Source organism: Oncorhynchus gorbuscha, linkage group LG23 (genome assembly GCF_021184085.1).
Source record: "Oncorhynchus gorbuscha isolate QuinsamMale2020 ecotype Even-year linkage group LG23, OgorEven_v1.0, whole genome shotgun sequence".
NCBI lineage: Eukaryota > Metazoa > Chordata > Actinopteri > Salmoniformes > Salmonidae > Oncorhynchus > Oncorhynchus gorbuscha.
In genome coordinates, this window is record NC_060195.1 from 60,634,655 (window position 1) to 60,649,897 (window position 15,243).

General features: G+C 41.4%; 1 pseudogene; it reads right to left on the reverse strand.

The window, feature by feature from the left end:
• Positions 1-11,638: 11,638 nt before the first annotated feature.
• LOC124011163 lies at positions 11,639-14,875 on the reverse strand (annotated as a pseudogene).
• Between the last annotated feature and the right edge of the window lie 368 nt (positions 14,876-15,243).

Genomic DNA, 15,243 nt, shown 5'->3' on the forward strand with positions numbered 1-15,243 from the left:
GTCTGTATGATCCTACCTCTTCTGGATCTTTACCCTTCTTATGTATAACTGTAATGAACGCTTCATCCAAAGTAGAAGGGAGAGCTCCATCCTCATTGGCCTGAATCAACATTTTGTGCAGGTAGGGAGAGAGCATGTTGCTGAATGTTTTATAGAATTCACCAGGGTATCCATCTGGGCCCGGGGTCTTGCCACTCTTTAGAGATTTAATTGTTTCTCGAATTTCATCAAGAGATATTTCCTTATTCAGGAAGTTAGAATCTTCCTGGTTCAGGGCAGGAAGATTACAGTCCTCCAAAAATGTTTGCATAATTAAGGGGTTAGGATCCGCTTTAGATGTATATAGAGTCTCATAAAACTGCCGGAATCTGTCATTGATGTCTTTGGGGGAAGAGAGTAATTCCCCAGATGCAGATTTAACTTTGTGAATCATTCGGTCACTCACATTTTTTCGAAGTTGTCTGGCGAGTAATTTGTGTGGTTTGTCACCAAACTGAAAATATTTTTGCTTGGCATAGAGAAAAGATTTAGCCATTTTAGCTGAGAGAATCTGATTATATTCAAATTTTAAAGAGGTAATTTTTTTTATGTTTCTCCATAGATGGGTGGCTAGCATTCTCCCTATCCAGTAAGTGAATTTGTCCCTCCAGTTCTTCCAGTTTTTCTCTGTTTCGCCTACTCCTGGCAGCCTGAAAGGAGATGATACAGCCTCTCAGATAAGCCTTCAGTGTTTCCCACAATAATGCTGGGGAGGTCTCTGTGTTGTCGTTGGTATCAAAGAAAAATGTATTTAAGATATTCACAGAATGTTGGTTCTGTGAGGAGCTGAGGATTCAACCTCCAGACCCTCTCGTTTGGTACAATGTCACCCAATCTCAGGGAGAAGGTGAATGGACTGTGGTCCGAGATTATAATATCATGATACCTCACATTACAGGTATAGGGGAGTAGTCTTGCATCCAACAAAAAGTAGTCAATTCGAGTGTAAACCTTGTGAACATGAGAGTAAAAGGAGTATTCCCTACCCGTAGGGTTAGCGATCCTCCATATATCAAATAAGTTCAAATTTTTTATGTAGGTATTCAAGAATTCGCTTGAATAGGAGGTAGGGGTTCGCTTGGTAGAGGATCTATCCAAATACTGGTCTAGCACACAGTTAAGGTCCCCTCCAACGACCAGGTTAGAATGGGAGATATCTGGAATCAGGGCAAGGACTCTTTTGAAAAAAGAGGGGTTATCAATGTTTGGCCCATAGATATTTAGTAGAGTTACTGAGGTAGAGTGGATTTCTCTTATTACGATCACATACCGACCCTCTTTATCCGCAAGGGTGGTTTTATGTAGAAAGGGAATTCCTTTCCGTACCAGAATCGCTGTGCCTCTCGTTTTGGCAGAGAAGTTAGAGTGATACACTTGCCCCACCCACCTACACTTAAGCCTGCTATGAGAGTTATTCTTCAGATGGGTTTCTTGCAAAAATATAATATCAGACGAGAGTGCTTTCAGGTGGGCTAGGACCTTGCCCCTCTTAATTGGTTCGTTTAAACCCTTGACATTCCAGGAAGTGAATGTAAGCCCTGCCCTCCTCTCGTTTGTAGTTCCTATGGTGGCCTGCATACCATGTAACTTGATAAAAAGGTAAGAAAGCGCACCAAACCATCACTATCAGCATATGTAGCACCTACACCCGAGCAGTATCCAACCCACCCCTCCCCCCTGCAAGCACCTTTACTTCCCACCCTTTTCCCCTAATTTCCCCAACACTTCACCCCCCCCCCCCTCAACCCACATTTAACAGGCATGCACAAACAGGAGAGAAAAAAAGGAAAAATAAAAATAATAAACACATTGTCTGGCCGATGACAAAAAAGCACGGCGCGACCTCGAACAAGAGGTAAAAGAAATAAAATCCCAACTATACGTTCACCTCTCACTATCCTAGAACTTCTACTAACATATGAACTGAGGAGGCTCCCGAGAATTAAGTGATCAGTTAGCATCTAATAAACCTAAACAGAATAAGTTGCAACTTAAACATATTGCGCATTTAAGCGTCATCCTGGGTCAATCCCAGAGATAAGCAAGATATAGCCTCAAGATTATATTGCTAAGCACTGCCGGTCAAAAAATAAACCATCCGCACACGACATAGTCAGCCGTACCTTTACATACTGTGGGTCAGGAGATCGGAACAAGGATTTGTTCAATTAAACGTTCCCCCATTAAAAAAAAAAAGTTTCATAAAAATAAGTAAAAATATATACATATGTACATATATACATACACACATATACACACATACATATATATATACATATATATACACATACATACATACATACATACATACATACATACATACATACATACATACATACATACATACATACATACATACATACATACATACATACATACATACATACATACATACATACATACATACATACATACATACATACATACATACATACATACATATACACACATACATATACACATATACACACATACATATACACATACATACACATATATATATATATACATAAACATATACATACACATACACATACACATACATACATACATACATACATACATACATACATACATACATACATACATACATACATACATACATACATACATACATACATACATACATACATACATACATACATACATACATACATACATACATACATACATACATACATACATACATACATACATACATATACACACATACATACATACATACATACATACATACATACATACATACATACATACATACATACATACATACATACATACATACATACATACATACATACATACATACATACATACATACATACATACATACATACATACATACATACATACATACATACATACATACATACATACATACATACATACATACATACATACATACATACATACATACATACATACATACATACATACATACATACATACATACATACATACATACATACATACATACATACATACATACATACATACATACATACATACATACATACATACATACATACATACATACATACATACATACATACATACATACATACATACATACATACATACATACATACATACACAAAAAAATCATATATAAAAATATATATTTAAGAATATGTATATACATCCATATGCACATATACACATACAAACATTCATACCCCAGAATAACAATCTACACTGATTTAAAATATACACGTACATAATACTAAAATGTTAAGAGAAAATAGTAATAAAGTACAAATAGTCATTATATGTACGCACACCTACACAGACATAAGCACTACAGAGGGCTGGTAGGACTCTAGTCGGAGAACGGCACAAAACATCAACTTGCTAACCAGGTGTCTGCCCCTCCCAACCATCACCCCCAGTCCCCTGCAAGCAATAAATAAATGGTATGGTAGTAAGAATAATGTAAGGATTGTAAAATAAATAACGAAACAAAACAAAAGTGGGGGAATATAAGTATATCCGTCCGAAGGTGTCAGTGATCAAACCTGGAAGTAAAAAATATGCATCGCTGAGCACAGCCGGGATGAAAGTGAATTTAAGGTTAAATGAGAGCTCTGACCGCCATCCATTGGTCTGCTCAGCGTCTTACATGCTCGGTAAACCTTGTTGAGCCCGTTTAATACGTTTTCACCAAATATGGTATAGTATGGATTCGAGTCCATGAGCAGACCCTAACACGCAATAACAAGGCACTCTAACCTGTAAGGGGGATTGGTGTATATCCCCGGATAAACTTCTCTGCGTCCAAAACCGAGGAGAGCCAAATCTTCTCACCGGAAGGCAGGGTAATTCTTAGTCTTGCAGGGAAGAGCAAGGCTGGGCGAAGATGGAGTTTGTAGAGTTTGGTCATGACATCTCTGTAGTCGGCGCTATGCTTTGCCACATTGGGCTCATAATCCTCATATACACGGAATGGATGCCCTTTATGTGACAGGTTGCCCCTCATTCGAGCTTCACGCAGGATAAGATCCTTGGTCTTGAAACTGTGACAACAGATGATTACTGGGCGAGGACGTTGGTCCGGTCCAGGCACTGGGACAAGGGAGCGATGTGCGCGCTCCAGCTGGGGATCCGAATCCAAAACATCCGATCCCATTGCATCCTTCAATAGCTTGGCGAAGAAGTCGGTGGGGTGAGAGCCCGCCTCTACCCCCTCTGCCAGACCAACAACGCGAAGGTTATTACGTTTGGATCGGCCCTCTTGGTCCACCACTTTCACAGAAAGCCTCTGCACACTATCCTGCAATGACGTGCATAGCTTCTCTAACTCGTCGATCCTACCAGCATTGAATTCAGAAGCTTTCTCAAGGTCCACAATACTCTGGCCATGCGAAGCGACCGTTCGAATGATGCTCTCGATTTTGGTGTCCAGTTCAGCAATAGTGGCCTTAAGATCCTCAGCTATAGCAACACGTAGCTCCCCCAAAGCCCGGGTAAGTTCTGTAAGTGTCACGTTGTTGCATGTGCCTCCCGCCATGTCTGTCTCGTTGTTTAGTGGGGAGTAGGCCTCCGCTGTGGATTTATTGTCCTTTGGTCGCTTATTACTCGGCATTTTCATATAAAAAGTTACAATCTTGTATTAGAAAGAAACGTTTGTTGTAAAAAGTGCCATAAAGTAGGTTAAATTAGATTATTTCACAAAAAAAGTTGCAGGAGCTTCTCACACACAGCCGTTCACTCCAACATGCCAGCTCCGCCCCCCCCCCCCCCACCCCCCGCACCAAGTGTTTTCTAAACGTCTTTTTCCCAAGGGGTGCTTTCGACAGATACCCCTCGTGAATGACTGCGATGCAGCTAGCATTAGGGGAAGACAATGTGGTCAGTGGAGAAGGCACTGTAGATTGTGACCATACCTGGTTGGTTTTCCAATCCATCAATGGGAGTAACCGATCCATCAAGTCTGCTCCAAGTAGCAGGTGTACAGTTTCGAGGCTGGTAACATACACAGGGTGAACGAGCGATTCGTTCTTGAAGTGTAGTTTCAGCATGACTCTCAATGTGAGAGGCGAGGTAGTCTGAGTGACCCCTCGAAGTGTAGTGCCGCATTGTTCCACTTTTAACCAACGTTTAGTTGGCTTCAAAGCCGTTTTTAGATCATCAAACAATATTTGAGAGATGAGTGATATTGTCGCACCCGAATCAATTAGCGCATGACAAGTTAAGCAGTCCGCCAGGACTGTTTCCAGGTATGGTCGCTTCGATTCGTGTTTAGTGGACATATTCCCCACAAAGTGGAGTGGTCGTTCGCAACGACGTGATGTGTCAATTCTGTTCAAGGTGGAAGCAAATCGACTTTTCAGATTTTGAATGGGTTTGGCTTTAACGAAGCGTTTCACCTTTTTCTTCGCAACCTTTGTATCAGAGTCTATAGACAAAGCTCATGGGCATGTTTCTTGATCAAGCGGGCCCTGTATAGGGTCTCGAGTGAGAGCGGGAGAAATTAGAATTTTAACATCCTTGCTATGGGTGTTAATTCCTGCGGACCTGGTGTCCGGTAATTCCTTGTCTAGTCCTTGTGACTTATCTTTTACCCTTTTCTCAAAAGTTTCTCGCTTTAGTTCTTCACGTAGTGGAACTTCTGGAGAATATTAGTCTACGTTTTGATAATCCTTCAACCCTTTGTTACCCTTGTGCTCTGACACTTGGTGTGGGTTGGGCGCAGGAACGTAGAAAACAGGTCGATTGTAGTGGTAGTCGTTTTGATGGCGACGTACTTTACAGTTATTTCGACCGCGGAGGTTATTGGAATCATGTTTTCGTGGTAGAAACTGTTGTTGTGCGTCATCTCTTAACGCTCCAATACCTGATAATGCTCCTCTGACTGGAGTGAGTGCTCCTGGTCAAACTTCAAAACCGAGTGGTCAGGGCTCTTAGCGTTGCTAGCTTTTGATGCCTTGTGCTTGCAAGCTCTCTGAGTTGTAAGATAGGCAAGCCAACATGGGCGGCAGGGCCCAAGTAGGTAATTATGGTAGGATACATGTTCGACAGGAACATTTGTTTAAATGGTAACAGGTCTTCTTCCATGCCTGTTTCAGTGAGTAGGCCAAAGTAAGCTGAACGAAGCATTTGATAGTAAGCTTGTGGGTGTTCATTCCGGGCTTGTTTGACCGTGTTAGCCAGTGAGCTATCGTGTTTGCGAATTGCAGAACCACTGAATTCTAATTTCAGAGCTGTGGCAAGTTTAGCATAGTCATTTAGCACGTGTTGCTGTTGTAGGCGAATTAACCTTGTCACGTGTCTATTCGACGTTCGCTTCAACAGGTAAACCCTGTCAGAACCCGTAGCTTTCGGGTAGCCATCCAACGCATCCTCTATGTCAGCTAGGAACATCTCAGTATTGTTTGGCTGACCTGGAACGGGGTCAAAGGTGGAGAAATTCTTGACGAGTTTGTCAAGGTAATCTGCGTCAAGCAGGCGGAGAGGGTTGGCTTCATCCTGTGGGGAAAGTGGGGCCGAAAGGCCAAGAGAAGAAGCCAAGCTTTGGCTTTGTTGGCCAAGAGGCAACATATTACTCAGTGCCAAATGGCCAAGAGGAAAAGACTGAGGGACACATGATGGAGGCAATGTCTGAAACCTATCGTCTTCACTCCTTTGAGTCTTCACTCCTCCAGATGTTACCTAGGGGTGGTATTCTGCTGCATTGCAGAGTCCACTTGAGTGCTTTAGAGCACTGATTTTGGACACGTGAGTGTCGCACTTGCTCCTTCATGGTTTGCAGATAGAGGTCTTGAGTACGGAGCGAGAGATTCAGTGATGAGATTTCTTCCTCTTGCTTGGAAATCTTGATTTCCATCTTCATCACCCGAGTTCTCTCATCATTCATTTGGCCAGTGACTTCAATGAGTTCTGCTGATTTGTCATCCAACTTAGTCATTGTGTTCATCAATTGATTGCCTTTGGTCTGCAGAATTTTGAGTAGAACCGTGTTACTCTGAGTAACGTTCAACAAAACAGCCTGCATGTTATCAAATTGCACGCTCCTGTTTGTAGATAACTCAACAGATTTATCTAGTTTGGAGTGGACTGCATCGTATTTAGTTTTGGCTAAATCGACTTGTTCCTGGAGACCACGATTTTGTTGAAGAGTTAGTGCTCGTTCATCGTCATAAGTATTTGCAATGACTTTTAATTGTTCAGATTTCAAAAGCAGTTCCTCGACTAGCAGAATGTTTTCATTTCCTGCTTTTGTCAATAGTTGCTCAGTTCTCTCCACCTGTCCCCTGACGCAAGAGCACAAAAAAAAGAGCTTTGAGGACACCTCACCCTGGGTGAACTTGATGGAAGATGTGGGTTTAGATGATGCATAGACACAGACACCAGAAGCACTACAACTAGCAACTAGCACTTCAGTGCGAGGATACGAGGATACGCCGCTTTAAAAATATAATTCAGAGCATGGGTTGACTTGGTCCTGAAGAAAGAGTATATAAGAAGCATGCTTTCAATGGAAAGGCATGATACTGCTACTGACAGACAGCTCGTGATACTTCAACTATCATCAACCTAAAAAGGTAAATATCTGACTTTCATACCCTAGAACAATTGTATCTCTTGACTTCTGATTTCTGGATGAGACATACTGAGACTGCTACCCAGTACACTCCTTGTGCTGAATACATCCAGTTCCTAACAGGAGTGGATAAATAGCAACAGTGGTGTTACAAAGGGTCTTGATCTCAAACCGTTCTCTTCACTAATCAGTAAATCATAGTACAAACTTCTAGTAGGAGAAACAGATACTGAGTGATTGGATAAGCCTCTAGAACAATTGTGAGTGGAAGAACATACTCTTTGGGGACCAACCAGGTCAGCCTACGTTAAGGTAATTAACCACTTCTTGTAATACATATATAAGGCATTAATAGTAGTAAGTGTTTTGATGATGTTTGATGATGTTTGATGTTATAGATTAAGAACCAATTATAAACTGTACAACTGTGTGAACTGCAAACATTGAATAAAAGGTAGAAACTAGACCCAAAACCCTAATGGGAGAGAACACCTCTGACACTCCCAATCTAGGGGAACAAGTCTAGGTTCTACACTAAAGACAATATAATGGTTTGGACAGAATAATCATTTTATTGTAATAGTAATACTCTATATTAATACTCAAGCAGTATTAGTTGACGGACATAGACTGTAAATCGTAACCAAGTTATAGCTTGCGTGAGTCCAGATATAAGGGCATACAAAGGGAAAGTGAAAGTGGAGTGAAAGTAAAGATTGATATTATCTAAGATCCCGAAACAAGCCTAACGGCATCACACAAGGCTAATCTCCGAATAAAAGGGCAGGATACATAACCAGGTCAGTCTGGACCGGACCTGTGAGTCACCTGTTAGCAGGGTGACATAAGAACTTGAGTGAGACAACTTGTATCACTCTTGACGGGGGTACCTTAACGGCCCTATAGCAAAATCCCCTACCGCGACACCCCTCATGTTAGCCATGTCTGGCACGTGCTTCAGCTGTGCACTGTGGTATTGGACCGATACCACATCTTTATGGCGATACATCAGTGCAAAAGTGGGGAGAACCGTCACAAAGCCTGTGTTTGGTGATTGGTTTTGGAGAGCGTTCACAATTTCGGCTGTTTTTTTCGCTAATGACATAATTAGGGATGGTATCGCTGCTGAGGTCAGAGATCAATCCTTTTGTGGGTGGAGGTTCACTAATTAGTGGAGGAGTGGTGACCACCTCCTTTGATAGCTTGCACATTATTAGAAAAATTTTGAGGAAATATTTTCCTATTTTGTTCAAAGTTTGGGTTTGGAATTCATTGGAAGCTGCAAAGACAAGTTTAATCTATTTATAGATGTTGATGAACTATCAGTACCCTACCTGTAATGTGGAAGTTGGACGTGAATGTATTTGCAAAAGCAAATTTAATTAATTAATCAATGCCAATGATTAATCCTACCTGGGTAGGCTATCTGGGTATTAAACTTTAATTACCCTGAGATGTTGCTTCATCTAGGTTAATATGAGAATTTTAAAAGTGTCTCATTTGATTGGAAGAACATTAAGGTATGTTCAACAATTTAATTTATTGAATTGAATGAGACGATAATCCGTACAATCTCCATTGATTGGATATTATAAAGTGTAAACAGTAGATCAAATGTTGGGAACATTCACCACTATGGTACACTTCTCCCTAAGGCCGACGCCACATGGGATTCCCGCTGGGGCGGGACTTCTGTCAGTACTGGATTACTGAATGGTTTTGCAAAAACCAAATGTTACTGATTGATCAATTTAATGATAAATCAGACCTGTATAGGCTAATTGGGAATTAAAATTGTATTAACCTGAGAAGTTGCTTCATCTAGGTTAGTTTGGAAAATTGCCAGATTTACACTTATTAGTTCAATTGGATAAGACGTTGATATCCGTCTGGATATCATAAGTAATGACTTGAGTGTGACCTGAATAATTCTTCATGAAAGAATATACTAGGGCACATCAACGGTCAATGATTTCACACACTGAAATCAAATGGAACTACCCAGGGCGGGACTTCCGTTCCGCAAGGTGGAGGAATTTCAATGTAGCACAAGAAAACAAAATGGCTATTTCCCTTGTTAGCTTTAGCATGCAAGCTAAATCCTCCCTAGTGCCTGAAAATGCAGCTCATAGGATTCTCTTGGCAAGGGAAAGGTTTTACTTATAACGTATTATGTTCAAACCCTTTTCTGCGTTTTTTGACAATGTTTTAACCGGCAACAACGAAATGCGCCTTGGTCTACTCACGAGAGAGACAGAGATATATATCGCTGGTCAAGCTTACATCTCCTGAATTTCAATCGGCTGGTTCTTTGTCCTTGCTCAAGAAATTAATAATGACCGAGCCTACCCGCGTCTGAAACGCACCAGGCCACCACGCACCAAAGATCCCTGTGTTTGGCCAAACACTCTTTTTCTCAGATTTCTATAATTAGCTTTATCAACCCTCAGAAATGTATTCGCTTACGTTACCCTGACTACGTCAGAGAACAACACAGAGGCGGGGAATCCTCAGCACACACACACACACTCACACAATAATGCTTGTCTACCACTCCAAAAATGTGTACGATAAACTTGGTATATTATGTAATCTGCTTTTCTATTTTATACAGGCTGAATCAAAATGAAAGCATAATTTTCTATTTTAGATTCCTATCAGGGGGCTCCAATAATGTTGTGCCTTTGGCTATGCCGGATTAAGTAACATGACATGCTATTCTATAAAATAATTTATCCGTAATTACTATTACCTGATTGAGCTAATCATGTAAATGTAATTAACTAGAGAGTCGGGCACCACAAAATAATATTTATAGAGCTGTTATCTTCCGAATAAAGACATCGTTTAATTATTTATTTACTAAATACCTAACTAATCACACAGAATTACACATACACATAATTAAACCATAACTTGATTACAAATGACGTCATAAAGGAAAATGTCCCTAGCGGGCAGAACAGATATGACAGCTTGTTACACAAAGAAAATGGCTGGGTTTGAGTGAAAGAGCGGGAAGAGTGAGGAACAAAGGGGCGAAGCTGTGCTATCGTAAATACAGTATCTTATGCATTCTAAATTACCGCCCATTTGGAAAAGGAAAATGCAATAAATATTTACTCTGAGCTTAGTTTCGGTAGGTTGGTGGTAGATGGAAGGCCGTGTTTCCCAACCGAGTCCTTTGTCCTTTGAAGAATGTCTCTGCTGGTAAATTGAATATGTTGTATAACGTCATTGTGTGGTAGACGAGATAATCTGTCTGTTCCTTCCGAACCCTCGTTTGCAGCGGCTGTTGCTAACTCAACGGCTAGGAGGTATCACTTCTGTAGTGAATAAGAGTTCGAAGTCCATACCAATCGCAACCAAAGCTCATGCTGATGTTGGCTTCGTTCTGTAGTTATTATCTGGACCATTCTGACATCGGACCGTCGTCCTCGGAACTCGGAACAGGAGGTTACATTGTCGTCAAGGATTTATATAGGAAGGGGGAGGAGGGCGTGTTTGAAAATATTTATAGACCATGTCCCTTCACAGGGGTGGGCCACTGATTGAGCAGAGCCCTATCTTATGAAAACACAAATCTCACATTTTAGAAGCTAAAATCGCATTTCATCCCATCACAAATAATTTCATATTCAAACATTTAAATTGAAAAACAATTCCATGTGAATCCGATAACTCTGATGTGTAGACTTTCCACTGTAGAGTTTATGCCATCTTATCATTGATGAGAATGTCTCAGATGACAACCGAACTGACATCATATTCATTAAGTACCACTGCAGATGTTCAGCTGGTCGGATTACCAGAATATAGTTAATTTCCCCCCACCTTCTGATGTTCCCAGAATCTCTACATTAACCAAGGGTTTTGCAAATGTAACATCAGTAGGGTAGAGAGAGGAAAAGGGGGGGGAAGAGGTATTTATGACTGTCATAAACCTAAGCCCCAGGCCAACGTCATGACATGTGTGTAAGCATTTCTTAATGATATTCTCATGCAGATGTAAAGAAAAGGTTCAAAGTGTGATGGTTGTTTCAAATCAACATGTCACTATCACAGAGCCTCCACCCCAGAGAGGATGGGATTTTCTTCAGCAGGGCCGTCCTTGGTCTCTAAAGCCAGCCGTAGTTGCTGCCAGAAGACCGCGGTGTGCTCCCCAACTCTGGGCCAGCTCAGGTATGTGCGTTTCTTCACTAGCTTCCTCATCCGGTGGTAGGGTGACAGCTGGTGGGTAGGGATCTCCTCCAGGAACATCGGAATCAGGACGTACTTCTGCTCATCAAAGAGCTGGAAGCTGGCCACCTGGATCTCCCGGGAGCACCACTCACTCTCCAGGTAGCGGTGGCTGATGACACAGATGGTCTTGCGGCTTCCATAGATGCCGTCCATAATGTTGTCTATGATGGGTTTGCCTGGCTGGAAGTCCCGGTGGTGGAGACACAGCTTCCAACCCTGTTCTCCCTCCAGCTCTGGCAGAAGCTCCCTCAGGACCCAGGGCTCATCGTGGGCGTTGTAGGAAATGAAGGCATCGTACTGACAGCCATGAGGCTTGTGCTTATTCCTTTGCTTGGTGTCATAGAGGAAAGCCAGGAAGAGGTAATAGCCGTAAATGACCTCCCATTTCAGGAAGTGGTAGGCAAAGGATGCTATCAGGGTGAGGAGGACCAGACAAGTGGTAGAGATGTAGCAGTAAAGTCCTAAGTGTACTGTACAGAACTGAAGCTCAACATCCAACAGCTTGTTTCCCTTTAGATCGGCAGGATAGTTGCAGGTAAATTCTCCTGCACCAACAATTTGTGTTTGGTTGTCGTTCTCCATTGATAGAGGAATTTTAAATTCCCTTATGTTTTATTGCCAAAACCAATTTAATTCACACTCATTTCTAATTCATGATAAGTTGTAAGTTTATCATTTGCATGAATTAGCAAGAGACCAGTCTTAAAAAACAAGTTCAGCATTTATTCTTGATGAGTACTGAATGCTCACACACATTACCACAGGTTATAAACTGAAAATGACGTCAGCGTTTTCCAAACGTTCCGTTTCACAAACAGAGGGCCCCTCTAATTCTCAAGCCTCCGCGTTATCAGCACGAAGTCAAGGCCAGTCAGCATAAATCAACATTCCCGACCATTTTGGAGATGGCCCGTTCCCACCACCTGGAGATTTGTACAACTGAATGAACTTAAAGAACAGACCTTCATTGTTACTTAACTTCCTGACTACATTATATACAATTGTGAAAGGGAGCAAGAGGGACAGTACATTATAGCATTTGGACTAGTCAGTTTCTGATTGGAATGTATACATAATTAGTCATTTCAAACATATTTTCCTCTATCATCCATCCACTGGACAAACCAAGCATCGCTGCAGCCACAGGTGAAAGGATTATCTTGCATGTCCAGGTATGTCAAGGCAGGGAGAGATTGCAACACTGTCTCATTGACTACTGTTATGTCATTCTTGCTCACCTGCAAGAAAGTCACTCTACTGAGGTTTGCTCCTATGAGGAAATCTAAGGACTGAAGTCGGGCTTTGGGCAGATAAAGTCTGTTGAGACTTGGGGTTGGGCGAAACAGCTTTGGAGTGAGGGCTGTGAACTCATTCTTACTGATATCAAGGAACCACAACTGGGGTGTGTGAATGAATGTGTCTGGGTGCAGGTCCTTAATATTAAGACTCCCCTGCCTGGAATGACAATAAATATTTCAGACCTTCAAGGAAGTTGATTGGTAGATGACACAGTCCCTTGTGACGCTGACTATGGATCTGCAGGTTCTCCAGAGATGTCAGATGAGAGAAGGGCGGAGGGTCAAATTTACCATCATTTACATATGTGATGTAATTACAGGATATATCAAGAGTTCTTAAGTGTGGAAGTCCCGTGAGCACAGTATTTCTTATGTCTATTTGAGTGATCTTATTTGACTGTAGTCTAAGTTCTGTAAGATTCACCAATCCCTCAAAGGCTCCATCTTCAAGACTAGCAATCTGATTGTCAAATAAAAGCAGGGTCTTGAGTGATGCTAAGCCTTTAAAGTCTCCTTTAGAGATTGAGCTCAGCTTATTGTATGACATCGACAAATATTCTAGTTTGTGCAAACCACTCATGAATGCATCATTCAAGGTCAGGATTTTGTTTGATCCCAGTTTAAGGATCCTTAAGTCTTTCAAATCATGGAATACACATCCTGGTAGGTTGGAGATTTTTTGATTGTGGAAAAGAAAGAGTTGTGTGAGTCCTGTAAGATTGGAGAAATCTGAGCAGCCCAGTTTATGGATGACATTGAAGCTGAGATCCAGGAGCATTAGTGTGGATATATTTCTTGTGGCATCTGTTACGGAAGAAAGCCTGTTGTGGCCCAGTCTCAAAGTACTTAGTTGCTCCATTGATCTGAATGATACCTCCGACAGCTGAATAATATTATTATTTTCTAAATCCACTTCGGTCACTTGTTTACATGACTGCAGAAATTCCTCAGACAAAGCACTTATGTTGTTATGATGCAGTCGGAGCAAGCGAAGTGTGGGTATATGGCAGGCAAAATCAATGAGAGCCTTGACCCTCTCTTCACTAATGTCATACAGTCTCAGATGGACTAATGAGGAGTTGACCGTCTGCAGCACCATAGCCATCCTCTCCAAAGTCATCTCTATCCCGCTCAGGTTGAGACTTTTGACATTTCTCAGAAAAGACCTGTCCAGGACATCCCATTCCATGTGTCCAAGTTGGCCACAGTAGGCGATGTCTAACTTCTCAAGGTAAGGAAGAACATATGTCGTGATCATGAAGACTCCCAATGGATTCCGGGATAAATCCAACAGTCTCAGCTCTATAGAAGTGTTTGATATTTCCTGTGACTGGAAAGAGGTGAATCTGTTGCTCCCAATGTACAACTCCTGTAAGTGTGGTAATTGTACGATGGGCTGAACTTCCTTCATATTATAATACGTAAGGTAAAAGTTATTGAGCAAACATCCCAGAATTGGAAAAAAAATAGTAGATCTACCTTGCTTGTATGTACTTTATGATGTAATATAACTAATATAGATACTGTTTCCCTTTGTGCACTGACTTTCCCCTTGTTATTGTTCTATTTCTCATTCCTACTACATAGACTAAATTTCATCCACAGGTGAGAGGAAAGAAAATGGAATGAAAGGGAGAATGACGTCGCTCTCATATCAAGGTGTGTGTGTGTGTGTGTGTGTGTGTGTGTGTGTGTGTGTGTGTGTGTGTGTGTGTGTGTGTGTGTGTGTGTGTGTGTGTGTGTGTGTGTGTGTGTGTGTGTGTGTGTGTGTGTGTGTGTGTGTGTGTGTGTGTGTGTGTGTGTGTGTGTGTGTAAGCTTAAAGTTAGAATTAGTGTTAGTGTTAGAATTAGGTTTATGGTTAGGAGCGAGGTTTAGTTTTAGGGTTAGGGGCTTGGGTTAGGTTCAGGGTTATGGTTAAGGTTAAGTTTTCACCCAATCTACTTACCTCATCCCCATATTGTTTTTATTTAGTTTTCTGCTCTTTTTCACACCAGTATCACTACTTTCCCATCATCATCTGCTCATCTATTACTCCAGTGTTAATCTTCTAAATTGTAATTACTTCGCTACTATGGCCTATTTATTGCCTTACCTCCTCACGGCATTTGCACACACTGTATATA